Genomic DNA, 17692 nt, shown 5'->3' with positions numbered 1-17692 from the left:
TAAGGAATAAAACTGAAGTGAACTGAAATTACACCATTCTGATTACGAGACTGACGCGCTGCCTACTGCGCTACCGAGGCGGATGATATGGCGTTGCAAAAGGTTCAGGCCTTGGATGGGATCCTACTTAGTAACGCCCAATATACGCGCTGCCCCAAGCGTTACCAACGGTCGGTGATGTGCGAAGGAAATAAAAAATGCACTCCGCCTTGCCCCGGGTGAGGATCGAACTCACGACCTTCAGATTATGAGACTGACGCGTTGCCTACTGCGCTACCGAGGCGGATGAAGTGCTGTCGCAAACGGTTCAGGCCTCGGATGGGAACCTACTTAGTAACGCCCAGTGTTGTAGGCGTTACCGAAAAAAAGTAACTAAATACGTTACTCGTTACGCTAAAGAAAAAAGAACGCGTTACCACCCTACGTTACCTACAAAAAATGGTAACGCGTTACCGTTACCGAAAAAAAGTATCGCACGATACTTTGCCGTTACTCCATGGCCATAAATTTTAATCAGTGCGTCATCGCTGTAAGAACTCAAGAAAACAATTTTATAAAGCTCATATTTCACATGATTTCAACTCCGCAAAGAAAATATAGCTGAACTAAACAAATTTACAGTAATTCTGGAGTGCTTCTGCTTACGAAATTACGCAGAAATTGTGTAGCAATAAAGAAAGGCTTAAACTGCATAGTTCCGGGAAAATATATTTGCGCACATAAACAATTTTTTTTCACTTGAACCTGCATAATTATCGCAAAAATGCGAATGTTTATGTCAAGGTGTTCAAGGACACCTTCACTCGGTTTAGGAACTCAATAAGCAGAAACGTAGCCCCAGTTGCAGATATAAATAAGAAAAATTTATTGTGCAAACAATGTTGATTAAGGAAGAAAGTTGGAGCGAGAGTGTTGTTGAGCAGAAAATTTTTATAAAGTTTAGTATGAGGCATCTCACTACTGCCGGCACAGGAACAAGGCCCATTTCCTTCTTTTTCCTGTACTTCGGTGCTGCAGCCCGTTGATTGCAATCCCCTTTTCTGTGCTGCTCCATTGCACTCTTTCGACGCCTCTCTTGGGGCCATCTTGAAGTAAAGTGGTGACATTCCTGAGTTTACTCAGAAGAGGGAACTGCTTCCACAAAGAATGCGAGAGTGTCGCCTGGGAAAGAGACCTTTTGGTTGGAAAACAAGCTGACGGAGAAAATGACTTACAGATTTCTGCAAATGGTCCATTGGTGGCTCGGCATGCGTGTCCACTGTTTAGAGAGTTGGGTGTGTGAGTGGTTTGGGGGTGAACAAGTGTGTGAATGCGTGTTCGTGCTTTTTTCTTTAGTTCAGTGCGTCGTCAAGGGCAGGTGTTTTCTGGCATACATGCGAGCCGCAAAAAGGGTCGTCGAGAGCACCTGGAGACTGTTTATTTGCAACGTCATTTTCGGCGTTTTTTTTTTCTGAAAGAGAGGCGGAGGGGGACAATTCAAATAAAAAGTAACTAGTAACGCGACACCTCACGTTACCGAAAAATGTTAACGTAAGTACGTTACCCGTTACAGTTCCGAAATGGTAACGAGTACGTTACTAAGTTACCTAAAAAAGTAACGCGTTACCGGTTAATTGTAACGCGTTACCGACAACACTGGTAACGCCCAATATACGCGCTGCCCCAAGCGTTACCCAACGGTCGGTGATGTGCGAAGAAAACAAAAAAATGCACTCCGCCTTGCCCCGGGTGAGGATCGAACTCACGACCTTCAGATTATGAGACTGACGCGCTGCCTACTGCGCTACCGAGGCGGATGAAGTGCTGTCGCAAACGGTTCAGGCCTAGGGTGGGAACCTACTTAGTAATGCCCAATATACGCGCTGTTTAGAAACGGTCGGTGATGCGCGAAGGAAATAAAAAAAATGGCAGAGGCTCAGCTTGGTTAAGCCCGGAAGGTTGCGAAAGCAAATTACGAGCACCTTTAGCGACTAAAGTAGTGAAAGGCGAAAGGCTGAGTGCTGTACGGAACGCCGGAATTAGCTAAAAGTGCTATTGAGGTGTCCACTAAACCACAGAGTTGGTAAGGCCTTTCCTTTCCTCGAAATCAACGCAGTCTACAACGCTGTCTATCTCAGAGCGCATCAATGAACGCCGGAATTAGCTTAAAGTGCTATTGAGGTGTCCACTAAACCACAGAGTTGGTAAGCAGCCTTTCCTTTCCTCCAAATCAACTCAATCTACAACGCTGTCTATGTCAGAGCGCATCAATGAAAGGCGGAATTAGCTAAAAGTGCTATTGAGGTGTCCACTAAACCACATTGTTGGTAAGGCGTCTTTCCTTTCCTCCAAATCAACGCAGTCTACAACGCTGTCTATGTCAGAGCGCATCAATAAGCGCCGGAATTAGCTTAACGCGCTATTGAGGGGTCCACTAAACCACAGAGTTGGTAAGGCCTTTCCTTTCCTCAAAATCAACGCAGTCTACAACGCTGTCTATGTCAGAGCGCATCAATGAAAGACAGAATTAGCTTAAAGTGTTATTGAGGTGTCCACTAAACCACAGAGTTGGTAAGCAGCCTTTCCTTTCCTCCAAATCAACGCAATCTACAACGCTGTCTATGTCAGAGCGCATCAATGAACGCCGGAATTAGCTTAAAGTGTTATTGAGGTGTCCACTAAACCACAGAGTTGGTAAGCAGCCTTTCCTTTCCTCCAAATCAACGCAGTCTACAACGCTGTCTATGTCAGAGCGCATCAATAAGCGCCGGAATTAGCTTAACGCGCTATTGAGGGGTCCACTAAACCACAGAGTTGGTAAGGCCTTTCCTTTCCTCAAAATCAACGCAGTCTACAACGCTGTCTATGTCAGAGCGCATCAATGAAAGACAGAATTAGCTTAAAGTGTTATTGAGGTGTCCACTAAACCACAGAGTTGGTAAGACGTCTTTCCTTTCCTCCAAATCAATGCAGTCTACAATGCTGTCTATGTCAGAGCACATCTATGAACGCCGGAATTAGCTTAAAGTCTTACTGAGGTGTCCACTAACCAACAGAGTTGGTAAGACGCCTTTCCTTTCCGCGAAATGAACGCAGTCCCCTCTCTTACTGCCTGGGATCTGCGGCGCTCCGTAGCAGCTGGAGGCCGTAATCAAACTGGAGGCCGTCTAAAGGTCAAACGTGACTACCGCCGGGACCACGCTGAAGGCTCAAAACCTAGCGTAGTATTGCTTCCGCAATAAAAATGTACTCCGCCTTACCCCGGGTGAGGATCGAACTCACGACCTTCAGATTATGAGACTGACGCGCTGCCTACTGCGCTACCGAGGCGGATGAAGTGCTGTCGCAAAGGGTTCAGGCCTAGGATGGGAGCCTACTTAGTAACGCCCAATATACGCGCTGTTCCCCAAGCGTTACCAACGGTCGGTGATGTGCGAAGGAAATAAAAAAATGCACTCCGCCTTGCCCCGGGTGAGGATCGAACTCACGACCTTCAGATTATGACACTGACGCGCTGCCTACTGCGCTACCGAGGCGGATGAAGTGCTGTCTATGTAGGGAGCCATTCTGGTGGATCACCTTGGCTTTGCAACACTCGTTTGATGAAAACAACATTTTCAATAAAGTACTCCCGCGCTGGGCGAACATGTTCATCAGCATTTCTCACAGACATGCGTGTCTTCCATATACTGTGCAAGCCCAGCAGAGTAACCATATCGAGGGGTATCCGTCCTTCAGTAACCGGGAGGAAGCGGATGCCGCGAGGTGAAATTGGCAGCTCTTTTTAAGCGTGCGCTGTGGGATATCCCAGAGGAATATCTCGTCCCAACATTCGAGAAAAATGTGTTCTACGGTTTAAGGCTTTCGACAGAGTATACAGTCAACTTACCAGGGGACAAATATTCCCTTTTCCTCCAGCCATGGTTTAACCGGCAGCGTTCCACTATGCAATTTGAAAAAAAAAAAAGGTCTTTGTTGACGAGTGCACTGGTATTTTTTCACCGTTTTCAGGACATTCATTCCTGGGCCTACACCGTATATGGAGCGGTACATTGGAACTGGAAGCATTACATTCAGTAAATCTCTGTACAATTTTTTCTTTGTTATTGAAGACAAGTACTCTTTGGAAAATCTAACATTTAACATTCTAAAACTTAACATCACTTCACGCAAAAAAACCACGAATACTTGTTCACCTTAATCCAGAAGAAGACAATAAATTCTGGTAACTCGTGCCACAGACGCACCTGTATCACAGTTTGCAATAAAGGATGACTCTGCGTTCGCAAAAACATAAAGCGAGGCACAATCTGTCTCAGAAACAAGTGGGCAAGACCGAGCCCCCTTCTCTGACCGGTCGGAAAAGATTGGTTCGACTTGTTCTTTCCCACAATGAACCCCACAAAAAAACAGCAAACACTCTATGTAGCTTTTGAATACTGAGTCGCGACATGCACAGCACTTGAAGAACGTACCAAACTTTAGCGACTATAAATAAATTACATACAGTAGACCGGGCGAACATGGGGAGCTCCCTTCCGCCCCACCCTAGAGTTTTCTCACGAGAACGTTCAATCTCTTGCACCCAATAATCACTTGCGTCTTTGTAGCATTCAAGTGGGACACCTAGGTACTTCACTGGTAACTTCGAGAATTTTATGTTGTCGAAGGATTCAGGGGTGGAATCCCACCTGCCATGCCAAAACCCTATACATTTATCCCAGTTTATTGAACTACCTGCCATTCGACAGAACGTCTTTGCCAAACACACTGTTTGCCTAATAATTTCCTTGTCTTGACAAAAGACAGCAATATCATCGGCTTGCGTCAAAATTTTCACTTCGCTAGCCATTAGTCTAAATCCATGAATATCTTCACAGTGGATGACCTTCTGACAAAAGGGTTCCAGGTAAATCGCAAATAACAAGGGCGATATGGGGCAGCCTTGTCTAACTGAGGACCTAACTTGAAAACTTTCAGTTAGTTGCTTATTGACAACAACACTAGCATAACATTCGTTGTATGACATTCTAATTCCATCCAGTAAAATAGACTTAAGCTTTAACATGTTCTAGTATTCTTAAAAGGACGTCATGAACAACAAGGTCGAAGTCTTCCTCCAGGTCTTGCAACATGGTCGCCCCAAGCGCCACAACACTCCAAAATGCTTCTGGCCACATGAATGTTCTTGGATATTGTTCGGCCCTTAATACCACACGTCTGATGGTGTCCTACAATTTCTTTAATGGCCTTCTGCAGCCTTCTAGCTAGCACCTTCATAAAAATCTTATAGTCAACGTTAGTCAGACTAATTGGACGATATGAGGTTACAGATAAGAGTTTTAAAGGATCTTCCCTTTAAGTATCAGTACAATATGAGTTCGACGAAAGGACGGAGGGGTGCAGTTTTCTTCATAAGCTTGCAAGATCACACGGTGCAAGGCTATTGCCATTTCACTTTTAAATATCTTATACAATGCCGCGCCAATACCGCCTGGACCAGGTGTTTTTCCAGGACTAAGTTCCTCAATAGCTTTTTCGAGCTCATAGATAGTGATTGGCGCTTCCAGTACTGCTGTAACAGTTAAGTCCAATGCTGGGATTAATGAAAGAAATTTAAGTTCAAATCCCTCTTCCACTGACCGTTGACGCCCTATCAAGTTGCGATAGTGTTCAAAAAAAGCTAATTTTATTTGCTCACAGTCACTCGTAACCGTGTCCCTGTATCTTATCTCTCGAGATCTTATTTCGTTTCGCTTCGCGTATCGCTTTTCATCACTTATCGAGCGTTTCGTCGGCGCTTCACCCATCAACAACCTTTCCGCTCTGGCTCGCACTATTGCTCCCATGTATTTTTCTTTATCTGAACATTCTAACTGCGCTTTCAGGTCTCTAATCTGTGAGGTATACTTTCCAGGATGCACATTCTCCAAGCTTAAGGCGAAACCTAACTCGCATTGCAGCTCTTTCTCTTTTTTCCTCTCTTCTTGTCTCAGGAAGGTGCTCCTTTCTATGGCGCTTGTTTTAACTTCTTGCTTGAAAAGTTCCCACGCCAAAATAGATCTCGAAGGCTCACTGTCAAACAACCGCTGTATTTTTGTTTTAACTTCATTGACAAAAACTTCATCAAGGAGCTTAACGTTAAATTTCCACAGGTCCCAGCAAAAGTTAGATTTTTCCTGCTTTTTACCGATAGTAAAAGCCACTAAGCTATGGTCGCTGAAGGAAACATGTTTTACCTTATAATTCGAACACTTTGGTAGCAAAGTCAAAGAAACATAGGCCCGATCCAGTCTGGCGTGACTAGCACGCTGGAAATGCGTAAAGTGCGAAGACGAGCTACCAGCCAAAACATGTCCAACATCTTCCATTTCATACTCTTGCACTAACGTGCTCAGTAGTAGCGCACTTTTGTCACGAACCGACGTCTTGCCTGATCTGTCCTCGGCATAGCAGACACAGTTGAAATCACCGAGCAGAATGACGCTCCTTGAACATTTCAAGAAGACGCCGATTCGCTCAAAAAAAACTACGCCGGTCATCCTCTCTATTAGGCGCATATACGCACAAGACACGCCACTGCACACCCGTCAAAGAGAAATCGCAGACAACGAAACGGCCATTATCACCCGCAGTTACTCCTTCAACTACCATGCCCAAAGAGTTGCGCAAGAACAACGCACAGCCACCCGATGTACCAATTGCATGGCACACGCAAATGTTATAGCGAGCAGAGAAAGGCTGGACCATGCGGCTCGTTTGCTCATCGCTCTCCAGTTTCGTTTCTTGTACAGCCATTATATCTATATCGTTATTCATCAATAGCCGACTGACTTGGTACTGCCTTCGCCTGGCTGACAGCCCTCGTACGTTTAGCGAGGCCACACGTGAAGCTATTTCAGGATTAACTGCCATGCTGAAAATGAATTAAACGAGCCGCACGATCTCACCTGATACCTTGGTGACGGGAATGGTTGAACTTCGCGGTATAGGCTGGTAAGACCGAGAGCAGTGCCCCAAGTTGCCCACGCTGGTTCATGCTGGCGTTGAAAGAGAGTGACGCCGCATCTGCCGCTGCTCCAGGCCTCATCCGGAACCCTTGAGCCCAGATCCGTCCAGAGCAGCCACGAACGCAGGGCTCCTTCATGGCGAAGGCTGCATCCCTGGTGAAATCCGGTCAGGCGGAATAGTGGGCTTCGGCTTGAAGGATGATCGGCGTAGAGGGGCCGCTTTGGGTGGCGGTTCCTCTTGCTCGGCCTTGTCGGGGGCGCCCGCTGCGTCGGTGACGTCGCGCGCGCGTTTCGTGGTCACACTACCACTCGTGTTCTCGCGCGTATCCATCGTTGCCTCTTCATTTGAAGACGCTGACGTTGAGTTACCGCGGGCACCGATAACAGCAACACTTGGCTCAGCGGCCTTGCCCGAGGCGCTGTATTCAGGTTGCAGGGCTTCTTGGTGCTTGCAATTCCCATCGAGTTGAGAGGACTGGTTCGTTGTCTCCTTTGAGTCATTTTCTCTCTGGCTGGTTTCTGTGCCGGCGACTTCCGCGACGTCCACCTCGTCCATGAGGTGTTCGGAGAGGTCGTCGGTTCTTGCAGGCCCTGTTGCACTGGCGTATGTTTTGACACACTGCTCTTCCGTGTGACCAAAGCGACGACAAAGGCTGCATTTCGGCACTTTACAATCGCGCCGGATATGTCCTGTGGCCTTGCACCTCAGACAAAGCGGCGGCCTTCCCGGAACAACAAGTGCGGGCTCGCCTGCTATCTTGAGTTGGTGCGGAATGTCTTCCACTGAAATTCCGTTTTTCAACTTGAGGGCCACTTTTATTGTAATGGATCCTTTGCCTGCAACACCGAAAGCTCACCAACGCTCTTTGGAAACGTCAGTCGCTGTTCCGTACGGCAGCAAGGCAGCCCGGACATCATCATCACTAATGCCGTGCAAAACCCAGTGAGTTTTGAGGCGCACATCCTGGTTGCTCGGGTCAATCAGTAGACAGCGCCGGTTCTTCACCCTGACATCCGTAGCCGCCAGCAGTTTCCTTGTTGCCTCGGCGCTCTTGAGCGTAACGGCCCAGACATGGTTCATCTGATACGCCCCCAAAGCAAGCACTTCAGGGAGCGCACCAAGACGAACCAAAGTATCCTTGAAATCTTCAACGCGATATGGTTTATCCACTGGGTCGGCGTGCATAAAAATCGTGTTCAAAACGATTCGTCTTGTCGGCAATCTTGGCAGTATCACTTGATAATCTTCATCGACGGCAGACAAAAACCTGTTTCCGCGGCTTGATTGGGCCGCTGACACCGCTCCGACGGAGCTCATGATTAACACGTGCGTACGCAACGGCGGCCGGAAGTGGAATCACTGCGCTACCGAGGCGGATGAAGCGCTGTCGCAACGGGTTCAGGCCTAGGATGGGAGCCTACTTATTAACGCCCAATATACGGCTGCCCTCAAGCGTTACCAACGGTCGGTGATGTGCGAAGGAAATAAAAAAATGCACTCCGCCTTGCCCCGGGTGAGGATCGAACTCACGACCTTCAGATTATGAGACTGACGCGCTGCCTACTGCGCTACCGAGGCTTTCTTTTTCTTTATTTCCTTTTTCACAAGTACACACAATATTCACAAGTAAAAAACGCTTGCCAGCTTTCGGCGAACGTGGACATTTAAATCCGTTTCATATTGACAAGGTCATCTAACACCGGCAACCACTCTGGTGGTTCAGCCCGCACTTTGAAAGCCTCACGAAGAAATACAATACTTTCCTTGAAGTATTGCAAGGTTGGGGATTTACGCCTGTGTGGTGCACTGCCATTCTTGTTTTCCATATGCTATGAAGACATAGTACCATAATCATATCGTACGGCACCCCGTCGTGGTTTGAGGTCGGGAGGAAGCGGATGCCATATGGCGTTACCGGCAAATATTTTCTCAAAGTGCGCTGCAGTATGTCCCATAAGAAGGTTGCATCTTCACAATCAAGAAAAATATGGTCAATAGTTTCTGGTTGCCTGCACGGTAAGCAGTCTATCGTCCATGGCACAAAGATACTCTTCTGCTCCAGCCACGGTTTAACGGGGAGAGTTCCGGTGTGCAAATGAAAGAAAAAGTTTTCGCAGTAGGCCGCACTGGCATCCGCTTCACTCTTTTCAGTACGCACCTGAGTAACAGGTGCGATACACTGGTTCTGGCATAGATACATCAACAGCAGCTTTATATAATTTCTTTCCAACCACGGTGCTCAGATACTCTAATGAGAATCGCGCAGCGAGGAACTGGAAAGACCAGACCACTTCTCGCAGGAAGCCTCGCACACTCGGTCCATTGACCTGGGCACAAGACACTATGAACCCTGGCATCGTGTTACAAAGTCGCGTTTGGATCACAGTACAAAGGAAACCGTTGCTTTGGTCTCGCACAAAGAGGAATCTATTAACTACCTGTTTTAAAAACAAGTGTGCCAAGCCCAGTCCGCCACTCCTCACTGAGCGAAATAAATTTGTGCGGCTCGTACGTTCCCATGTTGATCCCCATATATACACTGTAAGCACCCTATGCAGCCTTTGTACTGCGCTAACGAGGCGGATGAAGTGCGGCCGGAAAGGGTTCAGGCCTAGGGTGGACGCCTACTTAGTAACGCCCAATACAGGGGCTGTCCCCAAGCGTAACGGTTGGTTATGTGCGAAGGAAATAAAAAAAATGCACTCTGCTTCGCCCCGGGTGCGGATCAAACATAATAAAAATTGATACATAATTGATACATTTTATTGATACATAAAAATAAATTGCTAATTGTTGATCGGATGATTGGAGACATGGGAGAGGCATTTTCCCTATGGTGGGCGCCGTCAGGCTGATGATGATGATCACCCTCGGCGCTGCGGCCCAATAAACTACGGCCATCCCGCGCCAGAAGACGTGCGCCCCCGAAAAGGTCGCATGCACAGAGACGCCATGGAGACTTCCCTCAGCGCTGGCGCCATGCAACCTTCAGTCCCGCTTGCACTATCTGCGCTGTTCTGTTCGCCGCTGCTCGGTGCTCCAGCCTACACGAGATGGGTGGTCACCTGAGCCACGAAGAGACTCGGCTAAGGGGCACTGCCTTGCTCGCGGGCTTTTCGAAAACAAGAATGTTCGGGCGCTAGATGGCCCCAACCTGCAGGGCCACAGCGCAGAGAGCAATAGATATTTCGGAATTCTAAAAACTTTCATGGCTATTCCTATGCGGTATTATGCAAAAGTTCAGTGTCAGTGTACTGGTTAACATTACTTCCCTGTTTTCTGTTGTCTCCAAAACCTAGCATTACTTTTAAGAATTAGTGGCGGGCTTCCCTGAAACATCTTTTACATATTCCTCCCTGCACTTATCGTGCACCCCGCAACGAACACATCACACAGTATGGGGTCTCACTAATTTACTGAATCAAGACATTATATTTGCTTAAAAACCAAAATATTCAAAGCAATAAAAAGGGATACGCGGGACGGGATGTTCGAACGACGGCCGTTCTGAATAATGATGATTTGGAAAGTCGCATTTTAAGGCCGCCGTGAACTCCGACAACGTCATCACTGGCTCGTTGCGGCGTCGGCTCGTATCTCCGTAACCTTCATCCACACAGCTGCCGCTATAACAGGGAGCCGAACAGGAGGCCACGGAGAAAAGTCAGTCCTGAGAGAGGCTCTACTCCTTCGAAGGAGTGCCGCTCGGGTGTCGCAGGATGTGTAGCCTGTAGCCATTTAAGGCTGCCAAAAGAGCCTTGGCATTCACATGGTACGGGACCACTCCAACGACGAACTGACAGCAGAGCTTACGCCGCGACTGAGCATGGATGGTGGTTGTCGGTGGCGGCTGAGCATGTCCCACAGGGAATCTCAAGACACTTCTGAGAATTTCGTCCGCGATAAAGTGTCCGGTGCCTCCGTAGCTCATAATCGGCGGCAGGCCCTGGTGGGAGAACACAAAGTAGTCGTGAGAGATGGTCAGTGTGCCATGGACGCTCCATCGATGCCTCAGCACGGAGCCTGGCTTGATGACATTTGTCAGGTCGTGCTCCTGTAGTTGCCATCGCATGCTCATCAGGTTCAGCTAGTAGGTGAAAGAGCCAGCTCCTGGCGTCGGTTCACGGAAAACGCTGGCTAATCAGCTCGACATGGTGACGTCGCCTAAGTCTTGAGCTACGCGAAGGCCCAGGCTCAGCGTTAGCGCCTCCCGCATCCCGGACTTGAGACCAAGCAGGTAAACAACTGCCCGGAGAAGGTCAAGATTTTCAAATCGCACGATGGTAATGGACGAAAACCGCCGAGCCCAGACAAAATGTTCACTGAGCAGGACCAGCAGGCGTCCGGCGGAGATCCGGGAGTCATCATTTCGGTCAGGTTTCGGATAGACATCCGCTGAATTCTGTGTTCAGGCTCGGCTGTTGCTGGCCACAGCACTGCCAGCGTCAAACAGTTGATTGCCTCGATGGTAGCGACGAGATCACCCGCCTGCAATTCAGGTAGGTCAAAAACGCGCAGCAGGCTACGGACGAACTGCTGGTACCGCAGTGTCTGTGCCGCCTCCCTTGGCTGACCGCAGAACATCCGCATGGCAGCGATCCAAGTGCGGAAACCGGCACTGTGGCGAGTTTTGAGCACGGGGTCCTCAGTGGCGTTGTCGGAACGTCTCAGGTCAAAGGTCACTTGGAAGCACAAGTGCAGGTTCCAGTTTCCTGAGAGGTCTACCGTAATCTCTAGCAGGTCCCACAGTGATGTTAGAGGCCATGGGAGATGGTGTTCGGCCATGAACCTTTTTAGCCTGTCCAGGCTGCCTGCTGGGAGCTCGATGCACGACCTGGCCAACTCGCAGGTCGAAGGTCGCTTGGAACCACAAGTGCACGATCCAGTTTCCTGAGAGGTCTACCGGAATCTCTAGCTTGTCCCACCGTGATGTTAGAGGCTATGGGAGATGGTGTTCGGCCATGGACATTTTTAGCCTGTCCAGGCTGCCTGCTGGGAGCTCGATGCATGACCTGGCCAACTCGCAGGTCGAAGGTCGCTTGGAACCGCAAGTGCAGGTTCCAGTTTCCTGAGGGCTCTACCGGAATCTCTAGCAGGTCCCACCGTGATGTCAGAGGCCATGGGAGATGGTGTTCGGCCATGAACAATTTCAGCCTGTCCACGCTGCCTGCATGGAGCTCGATGCACCACCTGGCCAACTCGACAACCCTTTGACGACACTCGACGCCGCTGACTGCACGGGATCCGGCTTGAGGATGTTGCAGGGAGCCAGCTCGATGGTGCTGAGGGTGCGGTAAACATCATGTCTTCAGCGACGTCGAGAACGGAAAGCAAACGGTGTTCCTGCTTCCAGCCATCGCAGACAAAGCGGTGAAAATTACTGCAGGGGTCCTGGGGGCGATTCATTGAAGATTCTGTGGCACCCGTGTACATCTGGCAGGCTGTCGTGTCGCATCCAGAAGAGAGTGGCCAGCGGGCGTGGTCGGCGTAGTCGGCTCGGGAGGAGGCGTGGAACGAATGATGGTAGCGGATGCGAATCCACAGCGCCAACACCGAGTAGTTGGACCGGGTGACAGCGCCTAAGATGGCTGTTGCGAGGACGTCCTTGCATGCTGGATTCATGTGCCAGTGTAGCCGGAGAACAGCCACCTTTCCTACCTGCGGCCCCGCTCCCAGTTCTGGCAGCTCCGTCGTCATGGTCACGGCCCTTGCAGCAAACGACCGCTGAACAGGACGCCCCATCTCGCGCAGCTCGCACATCGCGTGGAAGCCGAGCAGTTGAAAACCGGGACGCCTTGGTGGGTAGGCAACGCGCTTTCCGCCGCTGGCACAGTCGGTGTCCGGATGAGAGGACCTACTCGTGGTGCCGCGGCAGGAAGAGCTCACGTCGGCGTCAGCTGCCACTGCGTTCCCGCCTCTTACCGCGCCGTCGGCAGGTACGGCCATCACGTACTGTGGTCCTGTGGTCGCTTTACCCGAGTGAGAGCGCAACTGAACTGCTTCTGAAGCCTCGGCTGTTGCTGCCCCGCCTGTTGACTGGGAGTGCGCGCGCCGTTGCTGCTGCTGCGTCGCGCGCCACGCTCGGCATTCCGCGTGATGATGATGATGTCCTCGGGCTGAATGGCACATACCCACGGCGGGGGATTGGCCAGGGTGCATAGCAGATACAAACGCACTCATGTACAGGGAAGGGAGTATATGTAAGTCTAAAATTTTGGGACGCAGAGCTAGAATTTGTACAAAACAAAAAATACGGAGAAAGAAAAGTTGTGAATTCACATTCTAGCAGAGGAATCTGCCAGATGAAATTATATAATCGTGAATAGAATCGAACACTGATTTCAGGGCATATCCCTTGGCGCTTTCCCCGAAGGATAATAGAATCGGAATAGATAGAGGAAGCCCAAGCCGAGCGAGGGGGATCTCCAAGTAAATTCTACGGAGAGCAGCGAGCCGCCGGCAGGAGAGGAAAAAATGTTCTATAGACTCAATTTCGCCACAAGACTCACAGAGGTTAGATATCGAAAGCCCCGATCGGCATAAATAAAGATTTAGCCGCGGTATCCTGCAGCGCAAAAGGGTCATGGACACCTCACATTGCCTCGAACTGCACATCCGCACACTCCAAGGAAATGCCAGGTGTTGAAAATCCGCTGCAGCGAGGAGAGGCTCATGGCTCATGGTGTGGAAACGCTGGAATCGCTGAAAGCGTGCTAGAGTCAAGTGAGCAGTATTTGGGACGAAAGGGACAATAGGACCATCAAGGGCAGACTTTGCTAAAAATCAGCCCTCTCATTAGAAACAATGCCACAGTGCCCAGGGACCCAGTGAAAGCGAACTTCTGAAATATGTGGAGGAATAAAAAATTGAAGGGAACGGCTCATAGGAGCATCACTCGAGGTTTCGAGCGCTGCCAAAACAGAAAGGTTGTTTGAGAGTATAATAACCCGAGTGATACTGCAGGGAATCCTTATTAAGGCCAACTCAATGGCCAGAAACTCAGCTACAAAAATAGGGGTATAGTCAGGGGCCCGAAATGAGTAGCTCCAATCAAGAGCCCTTGAGGAAATACCAATAGCGGCCTTTTCATTTTGCTGGGAGGCATCTGTATAGACGGCAATATGATTAGGAAAATTGTCTAGGTACTCCTCTATGAGCCCATTTAACATATTGGCGGGCAGGTTCATAGCATTCCTTGGGAGGGTGTTATCAAAGAAGACTGCCGTGTCAGCCCGCCTGTGGTTTACTAGTACTAAAGATCTCATTGAAACTGAAATATTTGACAGCAGGGAGTTAGTGAACACCACCTGAGGGAGCTTATACCGAGGCCAGGGAGTACCAAAGAAGAGAGTTGGGTTCGTTGTAAATATAGGGTTAGCCAATCCAGGAACAGGCTCCAAAGACCTTAAAAATGTTCGCACAGTGATAAGCTCAAACCGGGAATTGAGATCAGGTATTCGCGCCTCCAAGTACAACACAGCATTAGCTACTGATTTAGGGAGACCTAAGCAAAGGCGCAGAGCGCGTCGCTCCATAACAAACAGGGGTTCACGCTTGTACTTTGGGCACCCAGAAAAGAGAACGGAGCCGAATTCAAGGATTGGTCATACATAGGTCTTATAAAGAAGTAGTAGAGTGTCTCGTCGCATACCGAATTTTTTGTTGCTGATCCTCACCAACCGGCCAAGGGCACGCTCACCCTTAAGCGCAATGCTTCTAATGTGTGGCCGCCAGACTAAATGCGGGTCATATATTATACCCAAATATTTTGTTGAATCAACTTGCGGGATGAGGATAGAGTGATACGACAGAGAGATGTAAAGAGGGGTTGCTTGTGGGAAAACAAGGACGGCACACTTGTTCACATTTAAAGTTAACTTTATGCTGTCTAGCCAAACTTCCAGAGCATTTCAATACTCTTGCAGTAATTGGTACAGGATATGAATGTCTTTGGCAGAACTGAAAAAAGCAATATCATCCGCATACACATAAACTTTTACAGCTGGGTGAATAGGGATATCACGCATTAGTATGCTAAACAATAACGGAGAAAGAACGGAGCCTTGTGGGACACCTCTAGACTGGGCGTATGTTGTAGAAGTTAACGTACCCTTAGAACAAAAGAACGCTCTATTCTTTAAGAACTCTCCTATCCACGCAAAGAGGTACAAATGAGGTTGTACATTAGCCAGTTTATGAAGCAAAATGCTGTGTTCAACGCTGTCGTAAGCCTTTGCAATATCTAAAGTAACCAGAGCTGATACCTCATTTTGCCTCATAGCAACCTTAATACGGCTCTCCAAGTCTATGTGCGCGCTCCAAATCGAACACCCCCGGCGGAAGCCAATCTGAGCCTCGCTAAAACCTTGAAGACTAAGAATATGACTCGTGAGGCGGCTGAAGACTACCCGCTCTACAAGCGTGCTGCACCAGCTCTCCTGCTACGTGACCAGCTTCGTTTTCTGCTTGTTATGCGCCTTTCTCTGCTTAATGTGGGGGCTGTGCGGTGGCCCTGAGACTTTGCACGGTCCAAACTCGCTTGCATAATAAAGTTTTCCATGCATCTGCTTTCGAAGCTGCCGCTCTTCATTAGTTTCGTAGCTTAATGCGCGACTAATGTGCCCCCTGTCCCAGGGGGGCCATTTATGCGCCTTTCCTTTGCTTTCGATGCGGCCGCTCTTCATAGGTTTCGTAGCTTAAAACGCGAATAAGGTGTCCACCGTCCCACGGGGCCATTGTTTTCGAAGCTCCCTCTCTTGATGGGTTTCGTAGCCTAAATGCGTCTAAAGTGTCCACTGTCCCATGGGGCCAGTGGACACTTTAGTTAAAAATTGGTAAGTTGGTTCTTGAGAAACGGGAATGGCGCAGTATCTGTCTCACATATCTCGGTGGACGCCTCAACAGCGCCGTAAGTGAAAAGGAGAAGGTGGGAGTGAAAGAGGAAAGAGAGAAAGAGGTGCCGTAGTGGCAGTCTCGGCCAATCTCCCGCCGTGGGTATGTGCCATTAAGCCTGAGGACATCATCATAATCATCATCGCTAAGGGTCTTAGTAAATCAGAAGAGTGTCACCTTCGCAGGCTACAAACTATGCCTTTCAAAAATCGAGCTACGCTTCACGCCATTGAGCCCGAGTCTTTTTCGGCACAGTGCAAATTTTGTGGCCAGAAGGCAAACTTGTGCCATATGGTATGGGCTTGTCAGAAAACTGACAGCATTGACGTCATAAATCAGCCAACGCGGGAGGGCTGGGAGGCGGCCCTGTCCAGCTCGGACCTCGAGGAACAACGAGCCCTCGTCGCCAGAGCACGGGCAGCGGCTCTTGCCAACGGCGTCCCGGACTAGGGACCCGAACAGCCTTCCGTTCAACTAAGGCATTGTGGCTTTCAATAAATGTTTTCATCATCATCATCGGGAATAATTTTGACCACGTGGGGATCTTTAACGTGCACGGACATGGCACAGCACACGGGCGTCTTTTGCGTTCGGCCTCCATCGAAACGCAGCTGCCGCCGTCGGGTTCGAACTCGGGTACTCCGGCTCGGTAGACGAAGCTTCCGCTCTTCGTAGATTTCGTAGCTTAAAGCGTGACTAATGTCCCCACTGTCCCAAGGAGCCAGTTGCGCACCTTTCCTTCGCTTTGCTTTATCTGAAGGAAAAATGAAGGCGAAATCTTCAGACACGGCGACCTTGGCTTTACCTAGCGTAGTTAATCATTCGCTTCAAAAATAGTCTTCAGAATAGGAAAGGCGTCGGCGCACTTGTGGGTTGGCACTTAAATTACGACGTAAGAGAAGGGATGGAGGATTGTTTGTTTGTTTGTTGGGGTTTAACGTCCCAAAGCGACTGAGGCTATGAGAGACGCCGTAGTGAAAGGCTCCGGAAATTTCGACCACCTGGGGTTCTTTAACGTGCACTGACATCGCACAGCACACGGGCCTCTAGAATTTCGCCTTCTAGAAATTCAGCCGCCGCGGCCGGGATCGAACCCGCGTCTTTCGGGTCAGCAGCCGAGCGCCGTAACCACTGAGCCACCGTGGCGGGGCGAAGGGATGGAGGAGGATGTGGAAGAAGCAACAGGAACAGGTGGCATAATAGCAGCCTGCGAATTAAGATCGATATCTTGAAGTTCTTTTAACGTGCACAGAAACCAAACATCATGCCGACGTCTGGTGCATATCACCTGCTCCCCATCCCTGCTTCTGCCTTATGCCCAGAACCCTTCGCCTCTTGCCTCCACATGTTCTCCCTCTGGCTGGCGGACCCGCTCCCCGGAATCTAGAGAGCCTCAAAACCAGGGACGACTGTGAGAGCCTGCTGCGCTCGGAGGACCGAGCACACCATCGCCACCGACCGGACGCCAGTGTTATGGACCTTAGGATTATAAACAAGAGTGCAGTGCGGTTGGTCTGGGACCCAGGGGCGTGCCACGAGTTCCTTTCATACAATAAAGTTTTTCTCTTTCTCTCTCACAGCGCCCACCAATTCGCCACCCTCACTGACTTTATTTTCTAATGCCCTGCGGATCCTCTCCCGCGGAGCATGGTGCACCACACCGGCCAGGCGGAATAGGAGACCATGTTGTGCTTCATGGTCCCGGTCATGTAGACGATCGCGACGGACCGGGCCGGCGAACTCATGAACCATGATGAGGTCATGAACATCTGAATGGTCAGTAGAGTTTCTTCCTTTTTCCCCTCCATAG

The 17692-nt window shown here is 49.5% G+C and overlaps 5 non-coding genes and 3 pseudogenes across 5 annotated transcripts; all 8 read right to left on the bottom strand.

Moving 5' to 3' along the window:
• Positions 1–210: 210 nt before the first annotated feature.
• TRNAM-CAU (transfer RNA methionine (anticodon CAU)) lies at positions 211–283 on the bottom strand. The gene has a single exon. It is a non-coding gene; the product is annotated as a tRNA-Met (tRNA).
• Positions 284–1720: 1437 nt separating this feature from the next.
• Positions 1721–1793, bottom strand: TRNAM-CAU (transfer RNA methionine (anticodon CAU)). The gene has a single exon. It is a non-coding gene; the product is annotated as a tRNA-Met (tRNA).
• A 1443-nt stretch (positions 1794–3236) lies between these two features.
• TRNAM-CAU (transfer RNA methionine (anticodon CAU)) lies at positions 3237–3309 on the bottom strand. The gene has a single exon. It is a non-coding gene; the product is annotated as a tRNA-Met (tRNA).
• Positions 3310–3442: 133 nt separating this feature from the next.
• Positions 3443–3515, bottom strand: TRNAM-CAU (transfer RNA methionine (anticodon CAU)). The gene has a single exon. It is a non-coding gene; the product is annotated as a tRNA-Met (tRNA).
• Positions 3516–7122: 3607 nt separating this feature from the next.
• On the bottom strand, positions 7123–8307 carry LOC149333361 (uncharacterized; annotated as a pseudogene).
• Positions 8308–8495: 188 nt separating this feature from the next.
• Positions 8496–8568, bottom strand: TRNAM-CAU (transfer RNA methionine (anticodon CAU)). Its single transcript has one exon. It is a non-coding gene; the product is annotated as a tRNA-Met (tRNA).
• A 1861-nt stretch (positions 8569–10429) lies between these two features.
• On the bottom strand, positions 10430–11131 carry LOC149333359 (uncharacterized; annotated as a pseudogene).
• Positions 11132–12936, bottom strand: LOC149333358 (uncharacterized; annotated as a pseudogene).
• Between the last annotated feature and the right edge of the window lie 4756 nt (positions 12937–17692).

Source organism: Amblyomma mixtum, chromosome 8 (assembly GCF_055824585.1).
Source record: "Amblyomma mixtum isolate Tamu chromosome 8, ASM5582458v1, whole genome shotgun sequence".
NCBI lineage: Eukaryota > Metazoa > Arthropoda > Arachnida > Ixodida > Ixodidae > Amblyomma > Amblyomma mixtum.
The sequence above is the reverse complement of the archived record's forward strand: the minus strand, read 5'-3'. Positions and strand labels throughout refer to the sequence as shown.